The following is a 26,202-nucleotide window of genomic DNA, read 5'->3' as shown; positions in this document are numbered from 1 at the left end:
TTGCTGTAAATCAACAAAATGCCAATAGTAGCCTGTGGACATGATAGAGAAAATGGCAATTTTGAGGAAAGAGTGCTTCTAAAGGCTTTTTCTTGGAGGCAGCCATGTTTGTTTGTTTGTTTTTTCACATTACTAAAAAGACTAAGTATTGTGGTTAGGATTACTTTAATTCCTACGACTAAACTTCCACTTAGGCTTAGTTCCATGTTCCCACACTATTTTCCTTCTGCCCACCATGCTGGCTTTGGTACTTCATGGTACAGTTTCTCTTTTGGTCTTCCCTCTTTACAGCACAGCAGTTTGGTGGTGCTGTCCATTGAGCAGGTAGACCACCAACTCATAGGTGGCCATCATAATGGCTGTGTTTGGAATCTGTCTCATCAGATGAGTTTTCAGACCACAGTAAAGAGACCCAGAGCTTTCTTCTTGAATAAGCAAAGATAATGTCTGAAAAAAGTATCTATATTTTGTTCCTTCTTCACACAGTCTTGTTCTCACAACTTCATGTGGATATGCTAAAGTTGTGGCACACGTTTTTGAGCTAGCATCATTCCCAGAAAATCTGACACTTCTTTATAGGCTCTTCTTCATTTTCCATTGTAGAAGCAATCTTACATTCCAGTAGCTTTGCTTAATATTTTCATAAATGGCGAAATGGATAACAGTCTCTGATATACCAGCATATGAAGCAGACATTCTCCTATAAAATCCTCTAAGTCCATCTGTCTGATACACTTCAGGGACACACTGGAAAACACCCATTCGCTTTTCCCCACGGTTCCTTGCATCAAGCTGTAATCGAGTTTTTATAAGCCAAATGGTGTTGGTCACTGTGATTGCGGTAAGACGAGGTTTAAGTTAGTCCATCCAGGAAGTGACCTGCGGATGGGGAGTATGAGATGACATGATCTCACTCTTTTCTTGGAGAGAAATGTACAGTAAATGCCTGCCATTACAGCTGAAATCATGTGTACCTGGGAAGAATCAGGATCAAATAAACAATTCAACTCTTCCTTGCGGTTTGAATAAGCAGCAAATTATATTGCTCTGGAAGGGGCCACCGCCACCAAATTGAGCCCTAATCTTATAAACAGGGAACCAGCCCTTCTTTTTCTAAGATCACCTTTAGACAATGGAGAGGTCCAGGAGACACTACTCCATTGACCCTGGCTCCGGTCGTGGTGCTCAGCTGAACTGCAGAGATACAAGGTGTCACAGAAGATGACTGCAGCCGTTTTCACAACTTCCAGCGGACATGTCAGAATGGCTCCCACTGCACCACCACATCCTCCGGCCAACAGGTGCACCAGCCTGTGCTTCTGTCTCCTCCTCTCTCCAGCGTATCCTCCGGACGCTGAGGCGGACGCGGATCTGGCCACCGGCGTATGCCGCAACTTCCGCTCGGACTGGAGCATCGGGCGCCCCAGAGACGGTGAGGGGCGCGGATGGAGACTAGGCTGCCGCCTGCCCGCAACGCTGCATCAGCCATCTCCCGCTCTGGCCCCGCACTCAGCACCCACGCTAGAAGGCTGTTTATTTTAGTATTTACAAAATCCTCTTGATGGAAAACATTTAAATTCCCTGGAAGACTGTAAAAGACACCTGGAAAAGTTCTTTACTTAAAAAGTTGAAACATGTATAATATCATGTATGAAACGAGTTGCCAGTCCAGGTTCGATGCAGGATACTGGATGCTTGGGGCTAGTGCACTGGGACGACCCAGAGGGATGGTATAGGGAGGGAGGAGGGAGGAGGGTTCAGGATGGGGAACATGTGTATACCTGTGGTGGATTCATTTTGATATATGGCAAAACCAATACAATATTGTAAAGTTAAAAAATTAAAATAAATAAAATTAGAAGGTAAAAGAAAAGAAAAGAAAATGTGTAACTGTTTCCATTTTTTCCCTATTTGCCATGAAATGATGGCATCAGATGCAGTGATCTTAGTTTTTAAATGGTGAACTTTAAGTCAGCTTTTTTGCTCTCCTCTTTCACCCTCATCAAGAGGCTCTTTAGTTCCTCTTCACTTTCTGACATTAGAGTGGTGCCTTCTGAATATGTGAGGTTGTTGATATTTCTCCTGGCAAACGTGATTCCACCTTGTGAGTCACCCAGCCTGGCATTTTATGTGAGGTACTCTGCATAGAAGTTAAATAAACAGGGTGACAATATATATAGCCTTGCCATACTCTACCAATTTTGAACGAGTCATTTGTTCCATGTAAAGTTCTTACCATTGCTTCTTGAATTACATAGAAGTTTCTCAAGAGACAGAAAAGGTTATATCATATTCCCACATCTTATTGTTGTGATCCACACAGTCAAAGGCTTTAATGCTGTAAATGAAGCAGATGCAGATTTTTTTTTTCTGAGATTCCCTTGCTTTTTTATGATCCAATGAAGGTTGACAATTTGATCTCTGGTTCCTCTGCCTTTTCTAAATCCAGCTTGTGCATTTAGAAATTCTCATGTCACATATTGCTAAAGCCTAGCTTGAATGATTTTGATCATAACCTTACTAGCATGGGAAATGAATATGATTGTAGGGTAGTTTGAACATTTTTTGGCACTGCCCTTTTTTGGAATTGGAATTAAAATTGATCTTTTCTAGTCCTGTGGCCACTTCTGACCACCACGGCATGCTGACAAATGCAAGTATTTTTGTCAATAAAGTGTTCATTATTATAGTAATTTATCATTAACAATTTTACTGAATCACATTGTTTTTACTTTCAGAGCCCATCTCCACCCAGAGTACTTTTATTTTTCCAACATTCCTCTGTCTCAGGACTATGGAGACTGGAAAAAATACAAGACAGATTTGTGACCCAAATTCTAGCTACCAGTCAGTCCATCTCTGATTTTCTATTCACAACTGAGTTGTCTTTTGAGAAATCACACATTAGGACTTGGCTTTGTTCTAATTTTGCACTGCTTTTTAGATATATCAAGAGAGAATCATTCTTCTTCTTTTTTTTTTTTTTTTTTAACCACTGTGTGTTTCATTTATCCTTGAATTTAAAACAAAAGTAAAACATTTTTCAAAGATTTCATCTCAGTTCTGGGTAATAGGTAAAGATTCTGTAGATAGATACTTAATAGAGATTCCATTATCTCTCACTGGTATTCATTCTCGACAGTGGTGTGTCTATAAATATCTGATGACGCATTCTTGCCTCTTTTATTTCCTTCATTCTGTTCTTTTAGGAAAACAAAAACTTACCTTTTTTTTTTCTATATAAGTAGTAAATAGTCATATGGTGCAAGAAGGTGAAGTAAATATTTGGAATTCAAGAAGAAAGCAATAATCAGTGGAAATTTACCTGTGCAACTTTCCTTTTTGGTACTAAATCCAAGTAAATTTGCTTTGCTGCTGTTGGTGAAGAAAAGAGAACATTACTATCTATTTACCATAGCATCATGTATGGGAACCATGAATGATTCTATAAGTCAGAAGTATTAGAAGTATATGTGTATCATCTGTATTATAAGTTTTGTATATATAGAGAGACTATACATATATATATTATATATATATATATATCTGCCAGACTATATAGACTATATATATATATATAGTCTGCCAAAGCAGGAGACATAAAAGACACAGATTTGATCCCTGGGTCAGAAGATCCTCTAGAGGAGAGCATGACAAGCCACTCTAATATTTTTTCCTGAAGAACACCATGGACAGAGTAGCCTGGCAGGCTATGTAGGGTCTCATGAAGAGTCAGACACGACTAAAGTGACTTAGCATGCATGAACTCTTTGCACACAGATGACTTTGAAGTTCTACAAGATGCTTTCAATAGTATTTAAATGGGAAGATAGATTCCAGTTAATATCTGGTTTTCAGCCACCTGAGACCAAACTGAATTTTACTTGCAGAGAGGATTTTCAAGTTATATTCATTGCTGAGGATTTCAATTTTACTTTTTACTATACACTAGTCATTTGTGCTCCATGAACTTCAAATAATAAAAAGAACTATTATACATACTTTTTCCCATTATGTTAATTATTAGTTGCACATATTACCAAATCAAATTTCTTATTCTCAGACCCAGAGTTTTACTCTTTCTACAAAATCCAAGCTAAAGGTCATTTTTACAGAGCCTTTCTACAGCTGGGTAGGGTAAGTAAAATTATTAACTTTGTAGCAATAATGCTTAACCTTTCATTGCTCTTGTGGATTCTAAATTTTATTATATGAATTATCTGCTGCTGCAAAACAAAATAACATAAGATATGACCACTTAAAACAAACATTCATTATCTCACAGTTTCTGTGGTGTAGGACTTAGTTTAAACCTCTATTTAAAGATTTTTCATCATGTTGGATTCAAACTTTCAGCCAGGATTTTAGTCTCATCTGAAGAGTGAATTGGTAGAGAGGATGTTTTCCCAACATGCTAGCTGGCTTCTTTCAGAGTGAGCCAGTAAGAGGGTAAGAAAGTGCACCCAGGATAAATGCTACATTAGTTTTGTAACTTCATCTCTATCGTAAGTGACAATCCATCGCTTTCATGCATCTTATTCTTTTAGGAGTCACTATATTCAGGCCTTTTCATACTGTTCATGGGGTTCTCAAGGCAAGAATACTAAAGTGGTTTGTCATTCCCTTCTCCAGAAGCTGAGCGCTAAAGAATTGATGCTTTTGAACTGTGGTGTTGGAGAAAACTCTTGAGAGTCCCTTGGACAGCAAGGAGACCCAACCAGTCCATCCTAAAGGAAATCAGTCCTGAATATTCATTGGAAGGACTGATGCTGAAGCTGAAATGCCAATAGTTTGGCCACCTGATGTGAAGAACTGACTAACTGGAAAAAGTCCTGATGCTGGGAAAGATTGAAGGGTGGGGGGAGAAGGGGATGACAGAGAATGAGATGGTTGGGTGGCATCACTGACTCTACGGACATGAGTTTGAGTAAACTCCAGGAGTTGGTGATGGATAGGGAGACCTGGCATGCTTCAGTCCATGGGGTTGCAAAGAGTCGGACATGACTGAGTGACTAAACTGAACTGAACTGATATTCAGGCCATATTGAATTAGAGAGAATTGTACAAAGTCATCAATACCAGGTAGGGACATGAGTGACGACCACATTAGAGGCTGTCAATGACATCTGGGAAAATGGGAAACATGCTTGTATTATATACAAGATATCTCTAAACTGTAGCATTTAGTTTGAAATCTAAAATTATTAAAGTAAAATGTAACTGAATTGAATTTGATTAAGGATAATTCAAATATAATAAGATGAAACTGGATAGTATCACATGGTTCAATAATTGGAAGTTATAAAATTTCTTAACTCATGCCTAAATTACCATTGTTATTCAGTCACTAAGTCATATCCAACTCTGGGATGCCATGGACTGCAGCATGTCAGCCTTCTCTGTACTTCACTATCTCCTGGAGTTTACTTAAACTCATGTACATTGAGTCAATCATGCTTTATAACTAACCATCTTACCCTCTCCCACCCTTTTCTCCTTTTTGCCTTTAATTTTCACCAGTATCAGGGTCTTTTCCAATGAACTGGCTCTCTGCATCAGATGGCCAAAATATTGGAGCTTCAGCTTCAGTATCAGTCCTTACAATGAATATTCAGTGTTGATTTCCTTTAAGATGGACTGATTTGATCTCCTTGCTGTCCAAGGGACTCTCAAGAATCTTCTCCAGAACCAGAATTCAAAAGCATCAATTTTTTTTTTTTAGCACTCAGCCTTCTTTATGATCCAACTCTCACATCTGTACATGACTACTGGAAAAAAAAACATAGCTTTGACTCGATGGACATTTGTCAGCAGGGTGATGTCTCTGCTTTTTAATATGCTTTCCTTCTAAGGAGCAAGCATCTTTTAATTTCATGGAAACTATCAAATAGAACAGATATGACACCTCTTGGAGAAAGTAATAGTAATACAACACAATCAAAACACTGCTAAAGGAAGTTAACATGTTTTGATTATGCCAACTAAGTTACATATTGTTTTCTACCTATTTTTTCTCCTTTACTTCACTTTTCCCCAAAGTTTAGTGATATTACCAAGTGCATAAATGCTTGAAACAAATACTAAGTAAATTAATCAATCAACAATTATTTCATAGGAAAATTTTATGGATATCATAAAAATGATGATTTTCTCCCAAGTATTGGCTTTATCATAACTGTGTGATTTGATAATTATATCTTCTTGCAAAATTGAACACTTATCATTATGTGATATTCCTCCATCACATGTAATTTTCTTTATTACAAAACTAGCTTTGTCTGACATTAATATAGTTATACCAAATTTCATTTGGTTGGTAATTGCGTATGTTTCTCCATCTACTTTACTTTTAAGTTATCTGAGTCAATATTCACAGTGAGTTTCTTGTAGATCTTTCAGTATTACTTTTACTTTTTAAATCAAGCCTAAATTTCTCTATCTTCTAACTAGTGTGTTTAGATCATTTATATTTAAAGTAACTATGGTGACTGCAGCCATGAAATTAAAAGATACTTACTCCTTGGAAGAAAAGTTATGACCAACCTAGATAGCATATTGAAAAGTGGAGATATTATTTTGCCAACAAAGGTCCATCTAGTCAAGGCTATAGTTTTTCCTGTGGTCATGTATGGATGTGAGAGTTGGACTGTGAAGAAAGCTGAGCACCAAAGAATTGATGTTTTTGAACTGTGGTGTTGGAGAAAACTCTTGAGAGTCCCTTGGACTGCAAGGGGATCCAACCAGTCCATTCTGAAGGAGATCAGCCCTGGGATTTCTTTGGAAGGAATGATGCTAAAGCTGAAACTCCAGTACTTTGGCCACCTCATGCCAAGAGTTGACTCATTGGAAAGGACTCTGATGCTGGGAGGGATTGGGGGCAGGAGGAGAAGGGGACGACAGAGGATGAGATGGGCTCCAAAACTCTTGAGAGTCCTGTGGACTGCAAGGAGATCAAATCAGTCCATCCTAAAGGAAATCAGTCCTGAATATTCATTGAAAGGACTGATGCTGAAGCTGAAGCTCCAGTACTTTGGTCACCTGATACGAAGAACTGACTCACTGGAAAAGACCTTGATTTTGGGAAAGATTGAAGGCAGGAGGAGAAGGGGACAACAGAGGATGAGATGGTTGCATGGCATCACCAACTAGATGGAAGTGAGTTTGAGCAAACTCCGGGAGTTGGTGATGGACAGGTAAGCTTAATGTGTTGCAGTCCATGAAGTTCCAAGAGTCGACTGAACTGAGTCGACTGAGTCCCAGCTGAGCGACTGAACTGAACGAAACTGAAATACGGCCAATAACTAAAGATAGTAGACGTCTATGAGCCTGTTACCAAAAATCTTGTTGCCAAGACAAGATAAATAAAATAGCTAGAATTTATTTCAAATGTTTATTTACAAGTAGACAGACTCATCATTATGCAATCTCTTTTTGTGAATTCATTACATACAAAGTGTGCTTCAGTCAGATATGATAAATCTAATATCAGTGTGAGCTAAAGGTCTATGTCATATGATGAATCCCCAAATGAGAGACAGGACACAGAAGTTGAGTAACAATCCAGAGAATCACTTGGGAAAGCATTTGTTTATGGGTTCATCTGATTATAATATAACATTTAGGCAAACTTGGAAGTTTCTCTACCATCTAGCTAGATCACCCACACATATTGCCACATACTTCATCAATTTTCTCCTATCAATTTTAATTTAAAACTTTTTAAATTATTATGGTACGATAACACATTTCAAGAGACTTTGAAAATACATAACAAAGTTATATGTAGTTCCACTATATATTACTATTATTATTTTTAAATTGATAAAGATTTTAGTTGTAGTTTCAATATTATACTCTCAAAAATTAATAGAATGAATAGACAGAAAAGTAGAAGGATACAATAGACCTGAAAAAGGCTACAAACCAATTAAACATAATTAAGATTTATACAATTTTCACACAACAGCAAAATATAAATTCTATTCAAGTTCCCATAAACTGTAAAGCTATAGACACTGGAACATATTCAGGAACATAAAACAAGGTGCAAAAAATTCACTGTCTAAATATTTTGAAATTGTATAAAGTCTGCTCTCCTCCACTATGGAATTATGTTATAAATTAATATCAAAATGTACTGAAAATTACCCACATATTTTAAGTGCAATGTGACAATAACCAAGAGAGATCTTTGACTTAATCATTGAAAGCTTGAGTAAAGTTAAAAGACTGAAAAAACTCAGAGTGATTGGAGAGAAGAAAGTATTGAAATGAGATTTTAGTATCAAAATGAGAAATGAATATCAAAATAAGAAATTAATATCAAAGATAATTTGGAGGACAAACAATACCAGGGCATTTATGTTTTTCAAAATATTCCAATATAATTCTAATGTGCATCAAGATTTTTAAAAGTGATTACAAGTTTTTCTATTAAATGGTAATTTTCATGATACAGAATTCCATTATTTTCTGTTGGCCAATCATGATATAAAGGTATTAAAAAATAGTTATATAATCACAATGGTAAAAGATGTTTATCAGTTTTCACAATCAATAGTGAGACATATAATAAAAGATACAATTGAAAGTCATAATGTAAACATGATTATCCTAACAATAAAAGGAACTCACATAGAGTTTTAGGGATTAAGTAGAGTGATGTGGTAAGTGGGGTGCCTATATGTACAAGTTCTCATCTGCCAAGCCAATCTGTATTGGTGCACTTAACCTATTTACATTTAAGGTAATTATCAATATGCATGATTCTAATACCATTTTCTTAATTCTTTTTGGTTTATTTTATGTGAGATTTTTCTTTCCTTTTCTTCTGCTTCCTGCCTAGAAAAATCCCTTTAGCATATCTTGTAAAGCTGATTTGATGGTGCTGAATTTTTGCTTGTCTGTATAGCATTTGATTTTTTCCATCAAATCTGAATGAGAGTCTTGGTAGGTAGAACATTCTTGGTTGTAATTTCTTTCCTTTCATCATTTTAAACACATCATGCCATTCCTTTCCAGTTTGTAGAGTACCTGTTGGGAAATCAGCTAATAACCTTATGGGAGTTCCCTTATATGTTATTTCCCATTTCTCCCCTATTGCTTTGAATATTTTATCTTTGTCTTTAATTTTTGCCAATTTGATTACTATGTGTCTGGAGTGTTCCTCCTTGGGTTTATCCTTTCTGGGACTTTTAGAAACTTCTTTGAGCTTCCTGAATGTTCTTGACTATTTCATCAACCTATTTCTTGTTAGGGAGGTTTTAAGCTACTTTCTCTCTCTCTTCTCCTTGTCAGTTCAGTTCAGTTCAGCTCAGTCATGTCTGACTCATTGTGACACCATGGATAGCAGCATGCCAGGCTTCCCTATCCATCACCAATTCCAGAGTTTTACTCAAACTCATGTCTATAGAGTCAGTGATGCCATCCAACCATCTCATCCTTTGTTGTCCCCTTTTCCTCCCACCTTCAATTTTTCCCAGCATCAGGGTCTTTTCCAATGAGTCAGTTCTTCACATCAGATGGCCAAAGTATTGCAGTTTCAGCTTCAGCATCAGTCCTTCCAATGAATATTCAAGACTGATTTCCTTTAGGATGGATTGGTTGGATCTCCTTGCAGTCCAAGGGATTCTCAAGACTCTTCTCCAACACCACAGTTCAAAACCATCAATTCTTTGCCTCTCAGCTTTCTTTATAGTCCAGCTCTCACATTCGTACATGACTACTGGATAAACCATAGCTTTGATTACACAGGCATTTGTTGGCAAAGTAATGTCTCTGCTTTTTAATATGCTGTCTAGGTTGGTCATAGATTTTCTTCCAAGGAGCAAGCATCTTTTAATTTCATTACTGCAATCACCATGTGCTTTTATTTTGGAGCCCAAGAAAATAAAGTCTGTCACTGTTTCCATTGTTTCCCCATCTATTTGCGATGAAGTGATGGGACCACTGGAGAAGGAAATGGCAACCCACTCCAGTATTCTTGCCTGGAGATTCCCGTGGACAGGGGATCCTGGTGGGCTACAGCCCATGGGGTCGCACAGAGTCAGACACGACTGAGACGACTTAGCAGCAGCAGCAGCAGCAGATGGAACCAGATGCCATGATCTTAGTTTTCTGAATGTTGAATTTTAAGCCAACTTTTACACTCTCCTCTTTCACTTTCATCAAGAGGCTCTTTAGTTCTTCTTTGCTTTCTGCCATAAGGGTGGTGTCATCTGCATATCTGAGGTTATTGATATTTCACCCAGCAATCTTGATTCCAGCTTGTGGTTCATCCAGCCCAGTGCTTCTCATGATGTATTCTGCATATAAGTTAAATAAGCAGGGTGACAATATGCAACTTTGAAGTACTCCTCTCCTGATTTGGAACCAGTCTGTTGTTTCATGTCCAATTCTAACTGTTGCTTCTTGACTTGCATACAGATTTCTCAGGAGGCAGGTCAGGTGGTCTGGTATTCCCATCTCTCTAAGAATTTCCACAGTTTATTGTGATCCACACCATCAAAGGCTTTGGTGTAGTCAATAAAGCAGAATTAGATTTTTTTCTGGAACTCTCTTGCTTTTTAAATGATCCAATGGATGTTGGCAGTTTGATCTTTGGTTCCTCTCGTTCTGGGACTCTCAAAATACAAGTGTTGGTGAATTTAATGTTGTCCCAAAGGTTTCTTTCTTTATTGTTTTTTCCATTTTTCCCCTATATTTTGTTTTGCAGTAGTGATTTCCACAACTATATCTTCCAGATCACTTTTCCATTCTTTTCCTCAGTTATTTTGATATTGATTTCTTTTAGTATATCATTAATTTCTGTTTGTTTTTTCTTTATTTCTTGTAGGCCTTACGTGAAGAAGTGAAGTGAAGTTGCTCAGTCATGTCCAACTCTTTGCAACCCTATGGACTGTAGCCTACAAGGCTGCTCTGTCCATGGAATTTTCCAGGCAAGAGTACTGGAGTGGGTTGTCATTTCCTTCTCCAGGGGATCTTCCCAACCCAGGGATCAAGCCCAGGTCTCCCATTGCAGGCAAACAATATATCGTCTGAGCCACCAGGGAAGCAAACTTTTATTGCATCTTCTCCATTCTTTTTCAAAGATCTTGGATTATTTTCACTATCATTATTTTGAACTGTTTTCTGGAAGGTTGCCTATCTCCACTTCACTTGATTGTTTGTCTGGGGTTTTTTATTGTCCCTTCACTTGGGACATAACCCTCTGCCTCTTCATTCTGGTTAACTTTCTGTGATGTGATTTTCATTCTAGTGCTATGGGATTGTAGCTCTTGCTTCTTCTGTATGCCCTCAGTGGATGAAGCTAAGAGGTTTGTGTAAGCTTCTGGATGGGAGGAAGAAACTGGTGGTGGGAAAAACTGAGTCTTGCTCTAGTAGGTAGGACTGTGTTCAGTAAAATTTAATGCAATTGTCTGGAGATGGGTGGGGTTGTGCTCCCTCCCTCTTAGCTGTTTGGCCTGAGGTGATCCAGCTCAATGGTAAGGCTAATGGCAATTCCAAGAGGGCCTATGCTTAGGGACACCTACCAGTACTGATGCCTCCAGTGTCCCTGTCCACAGAGCAAGCCACACTGCTGACCCATGCTTCTGGAGACCTTCCAACATTATCAGGTAAGTCTAGTTTAGTCTGCTGTGGGGTCACTGTCCTTTTCTCTGGGTCCTGGTACCAACAAGATTTTGTTTGTGTCCTCCACAAATGGAGTCTGTGTTTCCCCCTGTCCTGAGGAAGTTCTGTAATCAAATCTTGCTGGCCTTCAAAGTCAGGTTCACTGAGGATTCTTAGTCCCTTTGCTGGATCCCCAGGCTGGGAAGACGTATGGGCTCAGAACCTTCACAACAGTGAAGCTTTTTTGGTACTATTTATTTGTGGGAGCTTCTTTGGTACTATTCTCCAGCTAGTGGGTCACCCACATGGTGAGTATGGGATTTGATTTTATCATGATTGTGCTCCTACCATTTCCATTGCAGTCTCTCCTTTTTGTCTTTTTTTTTTTTTGTGGGCTCAAGCATTCTCCTGTTAATGGTTGTTCAACAGCTGGTTGTGATTTTGGTGTTCTCACAGGAGGGATGAATGCATGTCCTTCCACTCCACCACTTTGAACCAGTCTCTGTATCTTTATATCTCTCTATCATTTTTAACTTTAACTAACAAAACTTATGGAGAACCTCTAGATGATAATATATGCAGGTCGTGGAATTCTTCTTTCCATGGTAGATGTTTTATTAAAATGCTGCCTAATAATCCTGGAATGTGGATTTCTAATTGTGATAATTTAAGTATTAACAATTTGCTTCTAATATATAAATTCAAGTCAATTTATATACATCTGTTCATCTCACTATTTATGTTGCAAGTGTTAAAAGTAAATTTACCAAAACATCAGCCCTCAATGTAGATGGCAACTCTTGCAGAATCTTTCTAAGACTTCTCTATTAAATTGTGGGACTGTTATGTTTGCATTAGGTGGAAATTGATAAGATTATGAGAATATAATCAATGAGAAACTGTAGATATGATCAATCCAGATGCTTTCACTGTAAGACATTTTCTTTTCCATAGAAATTCTGGAGATGACGATTTCTAATATGCCCATCCTGATGTCTATCTATCCTTAAATTCTTTCACAAATGGGATGGTGAGCTAAAAGATGGTTTTACCATTTATTCTGATACATATAATGTTGGGATAAAATGTTATCAAATTGATTGTTTGTAGAGTGATCATATAATTCATTGTCTAATTCCCAACACTTAAGAATGAATGGAAAATATTATAAGCATAATGCCAAGATAACAGGTGTAAATGTAAATTCCAAGCAAAATTTTGATGTCACCTTCCCAAGAGTTTTATGTATGTCACCTGCCAATGCAGGAGATGCAGAAGACCTGGTTTGATCACTGGGTCAGGATGATCCCCTGGAGAAGGGAATGGACACTCCAATATTCTTGCCTGGAGAATTCCATGGAAGACTACAGTCCACAGGATTGCAAAGAGTCAGACATAACTGAACAACTTTCACTTCATTTCACTTAATAGGACCTATGTAAATTCTCTCCAAACTAAATAGATGTGCCATCAGAAGAGTCCTATTGTAAAGCTATGATCAATATTAAATCTATATAACAATATCAAAAAGCACAGAGTCGTATGTGCAATAAAATGCTACACTGAATTCTATTATAGCTAGCCATTTTAATTTAAAATTGTTAGAATTAATTTCATATTTGAAAATATTCACCAATCTATGTTTCATAGTCCTGAAAGACTTGTTCATGAAAGACAAAACTTGAGGTAGGAAAACTTCATAAATCTTGGTGGCATTTTTATAAGCTAATTATTTTTTTCAGAAGATGAGTGTTTGTATATGACAATGTACTAATGATAGTTGTTCTATCTATGCTGTTAATTTCCAAATATTAGTAATCTTAAATATCCCTAAAATGTCTTTCAATTTTTTATTGAGTTATAATTAACTACTATTGTATATTAGCTTCAATATAACATAGTGATTTGACATTTTTATACATTATAAAAGAATCACTGTGATAAGACCAGTTGCCATCCATCACAATACATAGCTGTTACAATATTACGAATGATAGTCTCTATGTGTACACTATATTCCCATGATTATTTATTTTACAGTTGGAAAAATTTCTCACTTTTTCATCTATCCCCCCACACTCTTCTCTTCTGGCAGCCACCTGTTTGTTCTCTGTTCTGTATCTGTGAGTCTGTTTATGATTCATTCATTTATTTTGTTTTTAGTTTTTACATGTAAGTGAAATGTTGCGTTATTTCTTTTGTTTGATTTATCTCACTTATCATTATATGCAATAGGTCCATTCATATTTCCATAAATATATTTTATCATTTTTATAGCTAAGTAATATCCCATATTGTTGTTAAAGTGCTGCACTTAATATGCCCACATATTTGGAAAACCCTGCAGTGGCCATAGGGCTGGAAAAGGTCAGTTTTCATTACAATCCCAAAGAAATGCAATGACAAAGAATGTGCAAACTACCACACAATTTTACTCATTTCACACACTAGAAAAATAATGCTCAAAATTCTCCAAGTGGCTTCAACAGTAGTGAACTGAGAACTTCTAGATGTTCAATAAAGATTTAGAAAAGGCAGAGGAACCAGAGAGCAAATTGCCAACATCTGTTGGATAACTGAAAAAACACTCCAGAAAAACATCTACTTCTGCTTCATGGACTATTATAAAGTCTTTGACTGTGTGGATCACAACAAACTGTGGAAAATTCTTAAAGAGATGGGGATATGAGACCAGCTTACCTGCCTCCTGAGAAATCTATAAGAAGTTCGAGAAGCAACAGTTAGAAATGGGCATGGAACAATGGACTGGTTCCAAAATAGGGAAGGAGTACATCAAGGCTATATATTGTCACTCTCCTTATTTAACAAATATGTGGAGTGCATCATGTGAAATGCTGGGCTCGATGAAACACAAGCTCTGGAATCAAGACTGCCAGGAGAAGTATCAACAGTATCTGATACCATCCTTATGGCAGAAAGTAGAATGGAAGTAAAGAGCCACTTGATGAAAGTGAAAGAGGAGAGTGAAAAAACTGCCTTAAAACCAACTTTCAAAAAATGAAGATCATGGCGTCCTGTCCCATCACTTCATAGCAAACAGATGGAGAAACAATGGAAACAGTGATGGAATTTATTTTCTTGGGCTCCAAAATCACTGCTGATGGTGACTGAAGCCATGAATTTAAAAGACACTTGCTCCTTGGAAGAAAAGCTATGGCAAACCTAGGCAGCGTATTAAAAAGCAGAGACATTAATCTTTGCCTACAAAGGTCCATGAAACCAAAGCTGCATTTTTTCCAGTAGCCATGTATGGTTGTAAGAGTTGGACCATAAAGAAAGCTGAGCACCGATTCAGAATCAATTTCAAAAGAACTGATGCTTTTGAACTGTGATGTTGAAGAAGATTCTTGAGAGTCCTGTGGACTGTAAGATCAAATCAATCAATCCTAAAGGAAATCAGTCCTAAATATTCACTGGTAGGACTGATGTTGAAACTGAAGCTCCAATACTTTGGCCAACTAATGCGAAGAACCGACTCATTAGAAAAGACCATGATGCTGGGAAAGATTGAGGGCAGGAGGAGAAGGGGATGATAGAGGATGAGATGGTTGGATGGCATCACTGGCTCATTGGACATGAGTTTGGGAAAGCTCTGGGAGACAGGGGAGCCTAGCATACTGCAGTCCATGGGGTCGAAAAGAGTTGGATATGACTGAGCAACTGAACAACAATAATATCCCATCAGTTCACTCTCTCAGTCGTGTCCGACTCTTTGCAACCCCGTGAATCGCAGTACGCCAGGCCTCCCTGTCCATCACCAACTCCCGGAGTTCACTCAGACTCACGTCTATCGAGTCAGTGATGCCATCCAGCCATCTCATCTTCTGCCGTCCCCTTCTCCTCCTGCCCCCAAACCCTCCCAGCATCAGAGTCTTTTCCAATGAGTCAACTCTTTGCATGAGATGGCCAAAGGACTGGAGTTTCAGCTTTATCATCATTCGTTCCAAAGAAATCCCAGGGCTGATCTCCTTCAGAATGGACTGGTTGGATCTCCTTGCAGTCCAAGGGACTCTCAAGAGTCTTCTCCAACACCACAGTTCAAAAGCATCAATTCTTCAGTGCTCAGCCTTCTTCACAGTCCAACTCTCACATCCATACATGACCACAGGAAAAACCATAGCCTCGACTAGACGGACTTTTGTTGGCAAAGTGATGTCTCTGCTTTTGAATATGCTATCTAGGCTGGTCATAACTTTCCTTCCAAGGAGTAAGCGTCTTTTAATTTCATGGCTGCAGTCACCATCTGTAGTGATTTTGGAGCCCAAAAAAATAAAGTCTGACACTGTTTCCACTGTTTCCCCATCTATTTCACATGAAGTGTTGGGACCAGATGCCATGATCTTCGTTTTCTTAATGTTGAGGTTTAAGCCAACTTTTTTACTCTCCACTTTCACTTTCATCAAGAGGCTTTTTAGTTCCTCTTCACTTTCTGCCATAAGGGTGTGTCATCTGCATATCTGAGGTTATTGAGATTCCAGTTGGAATCCAATCAAGATTCCAATCTTGATTCCAGCTTGTGTTTCTTCCAGTCCAGTGTTTCTCATGATGTACTCTGCATATAAGTTAAATAAACAGGGTGACAATATACAGCCTTGACATACTCCTTTTCCAATTTGGAACCAGTCTGTTCCATGTCCAGTTCTAACTGTTGCTTCCTGACCTGCATACAGATTTCTCATGAGGCAGATCCGGTGGTCTGGTATTCCCATCTCTTTCAGAATTTTCCACAGTTTATTGTGATCCACACAGTCAAAGGCTTTGACATAGTCAATAAAGCAGAAATAGATGTTTTTCTGGAACTCTCTTGCTTTTTCCATGATTCAGCAGATGTTGGCAATTTGATCTCTGATTTCTCTGCCTTTTCTAAAACCAGCTTGAACATCTGGAAGTTCACAGTTCACATATTGCTGAAGCCTGGCTTGGAGAATTTTGAGTATTATTTTACTAGCATGTTAGATGAGTGCAATTGTGTGGTAGTTTGAGTATTCTTTGGCATTGCCTTTCTTTGGGATTGGAATGAAAACTGACATTTTTCCAGTCCTGTGGCCACTGCTGAGTTTTCCAAATTTGCTGGCATATTGAGGGCAGCACTTTCACAGCATCATCTTTCAGAATTTGAAATAGCTCAACTGGAATTCCATCACCTCCACTAGCTTTGTTCATAGTGATGCTTTCTAAGGCCCACTTGACTTCACATTCCAGGATGTCTGGCTCTAGGTCAGTGATCACACCATCGTGATTATCTGGATCATGAAGATATTTTTTGTACAATTCTTCTGTGTATTCTTGCCACCTCTTCCTAATATCTTCTGCTTCTGTTAGGTCCATACCATTTCTGTCCTTTATTGAGCCCATCTTTGCACGAAATATTCCCTTGGTATGTCTAATTTTCTTGAAGAGATCTCTAGTCTTTTCCATTCTGTTGTTTTCCTCTATTTCTTTGCATTGATTGCTGAAGAAGGCTTTCTTATCTCTTCTTGCTATTCTTTGGAACTCTGCATTCAGATGTTTATATCTTTCCTTTTCTCCTTTGCTTTTCGCTTCTCTTCTTTCACAGCTATTGGTAAGGCCTCCCCAGACAGCCATTTTGCTCTTTTGCATTTCTTTTCGATGGGATGGTCTTGATCCCTGTCTCCTGTACAGTGTCACGAACCTTCGTCCATAGTTCATCAAGCACTCTATCCATCAGATCTAGGCCCTTAAATCTATTTCTCACTTCCATTGTATAATCATAAGAGATTTGATTTAGGTCATACCTGAATGGTCTAGTGGTTTTCCCTACTTTCTTCAATTTAAGTCTGAATTTGGCAATAAGTAGTTCATGATCTGAGCCACAGTCAGCTACTGGTCTTGTTTTTTGTTGATTGTATAGAGCTTCTCCATGTTTGGCTGCAAAAAATATAATCAATCTGATTTTGGTGTTGACCATCTGGTGATGTCCATGTGTAGAGTCTTCACTTGTGTTTGTTGGAAGAGGGTGTTTGCTATGACCAATGTGTTTTCTTGGCAAAATTCTATTAGTCTTTGCCCTGCTTCATTCCATATTCCAAGGCCAAATTTGCCTGTTACTGCAGGTGTTTCTTGACTTCCTACTTTTGCATTCCAGTCCCCTATAATGAAAAGGACCTCTTTTTTGGGTGTTAGTTCTAAAAGGTCTTGTAGGTCTTCAGAGAACCGTTCAACTTCAGCTTGGGGCATAGACATGGATTACTGTGATATTAAATGGTTTACCTTAGAAACGAACAGAGATCATTCTGTCGTTTTTGAGATTGAATCCAAGTACTGCATTTTGGACTCTTTTGTTGACCATGATGGCCACTCCATTTCTTCTGAGGGATTCCTGCCCGCAGTAGTAGATATGATCATCTGAGTTAAATTCACCCATTCCAGTCCATTTTAGTTCTCTGATACCTAGAATGTAGACGTTCACTTTTGCCATCTCTTGCTTGAACACTTCCAGTTTGCCTTGATTCATGGACCTGACATTCCAGGTTCCTATGCAACATTTCTCTTTACAGCATCAGACCTTGCTTCTATCACCAGTCACATCCACAACTGGATATTGTTTTTGCTTTGACTCCATCCCTTCCTTCTTTCTGGAGTTATTTCTCCAGTGATCTCCAGTAGCATATTGGGCCCCTACTGACCTGGGGATTTCCTCTTTCATTATCCTATCATTTTGCCTTTTCATATTGTTCACGGGTTTCTCAAGGCAAGAATACTGAAGTGGACCCTTCCCTTCTACAGTGGACCATAATATCCCATATATGTATGTATATATATATATATATATATATATACACACACACACACGCATACATATATATATACATAGTCATCTGCTTATGTCTCATTTGAGAAAAAATTCTATTCAGGCTCTTTGCCCACTTTTTAATCAGATTTTTTTTTTTTCATATTGAGATGTATGATTTGTTTATATATTTTGGATATCACTTCCTTATCTTATATATAATTTGCTTTTATCTCCCACTAGTAGGTTGTCCTTTAATTATGCTAATATCTTTTTTCATTGTGCAAAAGCTTTTCAGTTTGATGTAGTCCCATTTTTTTATTTTTGCTTTTGTTTTTCTTCCCTGAGGGGACATAGCCAAAAATAATGCTAGGACCAATATCAAAGAGTATATTCCATGTTTTCTTCTAGGAGTTTTCTTCTATTAAGTTTTAAGAACTTACAGGTCTTAGATGTAAGTAAGATCTATGTTATTAATCTATTTTGAATTTAGTTTTGTATCCAGTGAATCAAGGTGGTCCAGTGATTATTTTGCCTATAACTATCCAGTTTTCCCAGCACCATTTATTGAATAAACTGCTTTTCTCTACTGTATATTATTTTCTCTTGTAGATTGAATGACCACATGAGGATGGGTTTATTTATTTATTTATTATTTTTTTTTTGAGAAAGGTTTCACTTTTTATTTTTTTTAATTTATTATTATTATTATTATTTTACTTTACAATATTGTATTGGTTTTGCCATACATCAACATACATCCACCACGGGTGTACACGTGTTCCCCATCCTGATCCCCCCCTACCACCACTTCCCTCTCCATACCATCCCTTTGGGTCATCCCAGTGCACCAGCCCCTATATTTGGACTCTTTATTCTGTTCTATTTATCTGTATGTCCGTGTTTGTTTGTTTGTTTGTCTTTTTCAGTGCATACTGTTTTGATTACTTTCTGTATATAAAGTATACCTTTATATTCTGATAGCATGTTATCTCAGTTTTGTTCTTTTTCCTCAAGTTTGCTTTGGCTACTTTAGGTCTTTGGTGTTCCCATACAAATTTTAGGATTATAGGTACTAGTTCTATGAAAAATTGGTATTTTGATGGAGATTGCAGTGAATCTACAGGTTGTTTGGGGTCATATGTACATTGTAATGCTTTAATTTTTCCAATCCATGAACACAGAATAACTTTCAAATTATTAGTGTCTTTTTCAATTTCTTTCTGATTAAAGTGTCTTACAGTTTTCTGAGTTCAAGTCTTTTGTGTTCTTAAATTTATGTCTATGTATTTTATTATATTTGATGCAATGGTAGATATTATTGCTTTCTTTTTTTCTGATAGTTCTGTGTTAGTGTCTAGAAATGCAACTAATTTTTGCACATTAATTTTGCATCCTGCAAATTTATTGAATTAATTTATTAGTTTGAGTAGGTTTTTGGTGGAGACTTTAGTGTTTTATATGTATAGGGAGAGAAATACAGTATTATGCCATGTGCAAATAGTGACAGTTTTATGTTTTCCCTTCCAATTGAGATGTATTTTATATACTTTTTTTTTTGGTATAATTGCTCTGGTTAGAACTTTCAACAGTATGTTGAATAAAATGGTAAGAGTGGGAGAATTTTTGTTGTGTTCCTACTCTTTAGAGGAAAAGCTTTCAGCATTTCATCATTATTATGTTAACTGAGGGTTTGTCATATATAGTCTTTATTATGTTGCAGTATTGGAGAAGGCAATGGCACCCCACTCCAGTACTCTTGCCTGGAAAATCCCATGGATGGAGTAGCCTGGTAGTCTGCAGTCCATGGGGTCTCTAAGAGTCGGACACGACTAAGCGACTTCCCTTTCACTTTTCACTTTCATGCATTGGAGAAGGAAATGGCAACCCACTCCACTGTTCTTGCCTGGAGAATCCCAGGGACGGGGGAGCCTGGTGAGCAGCCGTATATGGGGTCACACAGAATCAGACACGACTGAAGTGACTTAGCTGCAGCAGCAGTATGTTGCAGTATCTTCCCTCTATAGCCACTTTGGTGACTATAGGATTATAGGTACTAGTTCTATGAAAAATTGGTATTTTGATGGAGATTGCAGTGAACCTACAGGTTGTTTGGGGTCATATGTACATTGTAATACTTTAATTCTTCCAATCCATGAACACAGAATAATTTGGTGACAATTTTTATCATAAATGAATGTCTAGTTTTGTCAAAAAATTCCATGCCTCTATTGAGATGATTATATGATGTTTATCCTTCAATTTCTTAATGTAGTGTATCACATCAATTGATTTATGGGGATTAATCTATTCTTGCCTCCTTGGGGTGAAACCCAGTTGACAATATTGTATGATCCTTTTAAGATGTCACTGAATTCAGTTCAGTAACATTTTCTCAAAGATTATTAGAACTATGTTATTTAGGATATTGGCCTGTAACTTACTTTTTTTTTTAAATTATGTCCTTTGTTTTTTGGTATCAAGGAAATGCTGACTTGATAAAATAAATTCAGAAGTGTTTCCTTCTCTTCAAGTTTTTTGGAAAAAAGTTGAGATAGATGTTGAGAGAATTTACCTTTGAAGCTATATGAACCTTGGCTTTTGTTTTGGAGAGATTTTAGATTACTGATTCAATTTAGTTACAAGTAACAGGTCTATTCAAGTTTTCTATTTCTTCATATTGTATGTTTATAAGAATTTGCCAATTTTTTAGGTTGTTTAATATGTTGACATGTGTTTTTTCTATAAAGTCCCTTAGGATCATTTGTATTTCTTTTGTGTTGGTTGTAATCTCTCCTCTTTCATAATTAATTTTATTTATTTGGACTCTATTTTTACTTATGAGTCAGTATAGATTAATCAATTTTGTTTATCTCTTTAATGAATCAACTCTTAGTCTCACAAATTTTTCTATGACTTTTTAAGTCCCTATTTCATTTATTTCCACTCTGATATTTACTATTTCCTCCCTTCTGGTAATTTTTGGCTTCTTTTTCTTGTAGTTTTTTTTTTTTTTTAAAGTATACATTTAAATTGCTTATTTGAGAGTTTCGTTAAGTCTTGAGGTAAGCCTATATTGATATGAACTTCCCACTTAACACTGCTTTTTCTGTGTCCCGTAGATCTTGGACAGTTGTATTGCATTTTCATTTGTCTCAGATTTTTTTTTAATTTCCTCTATGATTTCTTTGTTAATAAATGGTTGTTTAGCAGCACACTGCTTCACATCTCTGTGTTTCAGTATTTTTCTAGTTTTCTTTTTTTTTTTTTCTTTAATAGAAAATTATTTAATTAGTATACATGTGTTCCCCATCCTGAACCCTCCTCCCTCCTCCCTCTCCACACCATCCCTCTGGGTCATCCCAGTGCACCAGCCCCAAGCTGTATTTGAATTCTAATTTCATACCTTTGCAATGCTAAAAAAATCTTGATATTATTTCAATCTTCTTACAAGTCTTTATATTTTTTGTGGCCCAACTTGTGGTCTACCCTGGAGGATTTTCCCTGTGCACTTGAAAAGAATGTGTATTCTGTTGCTTTTGGATGGAATATTCTGTATATGTCTGAATATTGCAACCGTTTAATATAGTGTTGTCATTTAAGGCATGATTTTCCTTATTTTTCCATCTAGATAAATTTATCTAATTTTAACAGCAATTGCATGCTTAGTCCCTTACATTCTCTTTATTTTGAAAACTTCTTTTTTTGCTGTTCTTGTTTGGTGATTTCCACTAGTCTATCTTCCAGATTGCATATTCATTCCTCTGTATCATCCGATCTGCTGGTGAATCCTTCTATTATATTTTTTATATCATATATTGCATTTTCTGACTTTTTAAAATAGTCTCTATGATGAAACTCTCTTAGTTTCTCCATTATCTTCTCCAGTTTGTGAGCTTCCTTATGACTGTTTCTTTGAACTCTATCAGGTAAATTACTTATCTCCACTTGACTGAAGTTTGTTTCCTGTAATTTTATTTTCTTTTTTCATTTAGATCATATTCCTCTCTTTCCTCATTTGTTTAACTTTTTGTTATGAATTAGGTAAAATACCTACTTGTAGTCTTGAAGGAGTACTCATGTGTAAACTGCTTGCACTTGGAAACGTTGGCAGACTGGGTGGAAGTACAGCAATCCCTGATTTGGGTCAGTTCCTGGCCCCAAACCACCTTGGTAATGTGGTTGGGGAGGGGTGAAGGCACGGCCAGGAAGTATCCCAGAGGATCTCAGCCAATGGTGCCTCTGAGTCTGGAGAAAACTTCAGCAATTCTCTGCCCGTTTGGCAGAATTCCCAGAGTTCATAAATAAATTACTTCCCATATAGCCTAGGTGCCACTTAAACTACTGACTTTTCACTGTGTACCTGGGTGGACAAGTCTGTGCTCAGGCGTCTCAGCAATACCCCTGTAACATAGAGGATGAGGTTACTATGAATACTGTTTCTCCATAATTTCTGTCATTTCCTATATGACCATCCTATGTGCACTCCCTGTACAATCAACATTTGGGTATTCTTTGAGAGAAATTGCTATTTACAAAGGTATAGATTCATTGTGTCTATTGAAAGAGGTAATTTCAGGGACTTTTAAATCATCATCTTTGGCCATTCTTCAAAGTACAGTCCATTTCAAATTCATGCCATGTTCCCATAATCCAGCTTGCTGGAGTTCTACTACATGGAGACATTCAGGGACTAAGGATGCTGGAGGCTCCTAGTATCCTATATATAACATATGCCCCGCCTTGGTCACAATAACATGGAAAAAGACAGATGGAGACTTTTCTCTATTTTCTTTGGGGTCACGCATGTCATTATCAAGCCAGACCAGTGGCTCAAGCTAGTAGGTCCCCAGCCTTCCTCCAGGTGTGCTTGGAAAAAAAAGGAATGGGTGAAGCAACAAAGTGAAAAGAGCTGTAGGTTATTTATGGTTCTTTTTATATAAACGGCTACTGAACTGGTCGCATAACTCCCCTAAACCTCAGGTTCTTAATCTGTGAAACAGGAGAATAAAAATGAATGATCTTTATGGTCCTCTCCAACACTAAAATTCACTGACGGCAAAATGCATACAAGCAAACAGCATGTAAATGCACATGACTCTGTTTTAATAAAACTTTGTTCACAAATATGGGCAATTGGCCAGATTTAGCTCATTTGGCATAGTTTGCCAGTCAGTGATCTAGTGCAGTCCCTCTTGGATAGGTGACACTTTTTTCTTCCTCCACTGTCTAATATTCAAAAGCTATTAGTTTCACATTTTCAAATGTGATAGAAATGGATGAGGGAAAACTTTTCAGTTTTAGAGGACTTGTACACTCTTCTGCACTTATATTTTCTGTCTAGAACTTTTAATGATGTCACTTCCAGCTTAAATGTACAGACATGCCTCATTTTACTGCATTCCACTTTATTACACTTTGCAGATATTGCATTTTTACATAGTGAAGATTTTTGGCAACCCTGACACAAGCTCTACCAGTTTTTGAGTATTAGTGAAAACACATGTAGTATAATTTTACAAGTCTAGAATGCCTAAGACTTTGGAGGAGAAGATGATTTAATTTAAAATTTGTAAGTTTATTACTCAGAATTTATATGTACAGTAAAATATATGATTCTAAGAACAATAATTGATCAAAGTAGGAAGCACAGATATCTAAGTTGATGAGTAGAAATTTCCATCCGAAGAGCTGGGGCCTACAGATATAGATGGTCATTGCTTCTTGTATCTCTGAAAATCAATGGTACGTCCAAATGAGCAGATCAAAACATGAAGCAAGTCACACTAAAATAAAGCAATGACACTTCTACCACAGAAATCCATGTGTCATAGATTGTCTGTGAAATATCTTCCTAAAGTTTCATAAATCTAATCCAAAGTTGCCTGTACTCTTGGAGAAAGTAGCTTTTTCCTTCACAAGAGATAAAGAATTCAAGAATCAGAAGCGGGTTGTATGCCTTCTTCCAAATACATACTTTTCTTATTGCATTCTCCAGCTAAGAGGAATTTGAAGGCATATCAATGTTTAAGTAACTCTTAAGCCAAAATCTTTGTTCTCAATTTGGCTTTATATTATATATCCTTAGGACAAATGTCCTTCTTGCACTATATACTGTCTTTATTGTCTAAGTATTTTACAATTGTTTATTAAGATGGATTTCAGTTCACATAATACACAATGATATTTTAACACTTTCTTTGTCTCATTTTCTGGGCTCCCCTGGTAGCTCAGAGGTTAAATCGTCTGCCTGCAATGCATGAGACCTGGGTTCGATCCCTGGGTTGGGAAGATCTCCCTGGAGAAAGAAATGGCAATCCACTCCAGTATTCTTGCCTGGAGAATTCCATGGACGGAGGAGTCTGGTGGGCTACAGTTCACGGGGTCGCAAAGAGTTGGACATGACTGAGTGACTTCACTTCACTTGTCTCATTTTCTACTGCATTCCTCTGGGAATTTAAATAAAAAATATAAAACAATAGTGCAATGAAGAAATTATTATTCTTATAACACAAACTTTCCTTTATTAAAAATGGTGTCAGCATGGTGAGGATGTAGTCTAATTTCTAATTTTTATATGGTTTTGAACATGAGTCAGTTTGGTTAAAAATAAAACAAAACAAAAAGTCAATCTTCTTTGGAAAGGGTCAGCCTCTTCTTTTAACATGAGATACATAATGTGTAACTCTAATAAGGACACAAACTACAGAGTTATCTACAAGGGATGCAAAGAATGATTATGTTATGAAAGGAGATTAATTATTAAAATATAAAAATGCATATCTAAAATACACACTATGTCTGAGGGTACATACCTGAGGAAGAACAAACTTAAATAAGGAAGATTTCCAAAGCTGGGCTAAGGACCTCATTGGAGAAGGTATGATACAGCCACTGGATGACAGATGTTTTTTCCAGGTTGCAGGAGTCAGAGCTTGTCTACTACAGTCAGTCAAGCAGGAAAGAACCCTCTAGGGTACAAGCAAGCCAATGTTGGTGTACAGTTACCGGGAATGAACTGGGACACAGTTTCACATGTGATGACTGGAGCTGGCAGTATCTGCTTTGGGAAGACTTGGAAAAGTGGTCACTGCATTCAGATTTGGGCATCTACGGTTGTCCCAGGACTGTGTGCTTTTGGGCATGTGCCTGGGGCAGGTCACCACTAGATGTCTACACATACTTGCACTACTGACTGTGTAGCAGGAGTAGAAAATTAATAATTAATTTTAAAAAACCTACAACACAACTTAATGAGAAATAAAACACCCTCTCTTCTACTGTATCCTCCAAGTACACTTTTGATAAGGCTTCCAGGTGGCACAGTGGCAAAGATTCCACCTGCCAATGCAGGAGATGCAAGAGGCACAGTTTGATCCCTGGGCCAGGAAGATGCCCTAGAGTAAGAAATGGCAACCCACTCCAGTATTCTTGCCTGGAAAATTCCAGGGACAGAGAAGCCTGGTGGACTACAGTCCATGAAATCACAAAGAGGCAGACAGGACTGAACATTCACACCCACTCTGTAGATAAGTTTAACAGTGTGCTCGTTGTGAAGTAGTGCTTAGCAGTCCAGTTTATTTTTATAGGCCAGATGCTGAATTTTGACAGGAAATAAATCAATAATTGTTATATATGGAACAGGCCAACCATTGATTTTCTCACTTCAAATCATTGTACATTTGGCCTTTAGGGAATATGAAGGTGGGGTGCTGACCCTCTATTATTGAAAACCTTCATATAACTTACATTCAACCCTCCATATATGTGATTCCTCCATATGTGAGCTTTTACATCTATGATTCAACCAAGAGCATATC

General features: G+C 37.3%; 1 pseudogene; it reads right to left on the bottom strand.

Annotated features, from left to right (window-relative positions):
• Positions 1-285: 285 nt before the first annotated feature.
• LOC102273727 (solute carrier family 25 member 36-like) lies at positions 286-1,415 on the bottom strand (annotated as a pseudogene).
• Positions 1,416-26,202: the final 24,787 nt, after the last annotated feature.

This window comes from Bos mutus, chromosome 9, assembly GCF_027580195.1.
Source record: "Bos mutus isolate GX-2022 chromosome 9, NWIPB_WYAK_1.1, whole genome shotgun sequence".
Classification (NCBI taxonomy): Eukaryota; Metazoa; Chordata; class Mammalia; order Artiodactyla; family Bovidae; genus Bos; species Bos mutus.
Note: the sequence above shows the minus strand (reverse complement) of the source record. Positions and strands in the feature narration are given on the sequence as shown.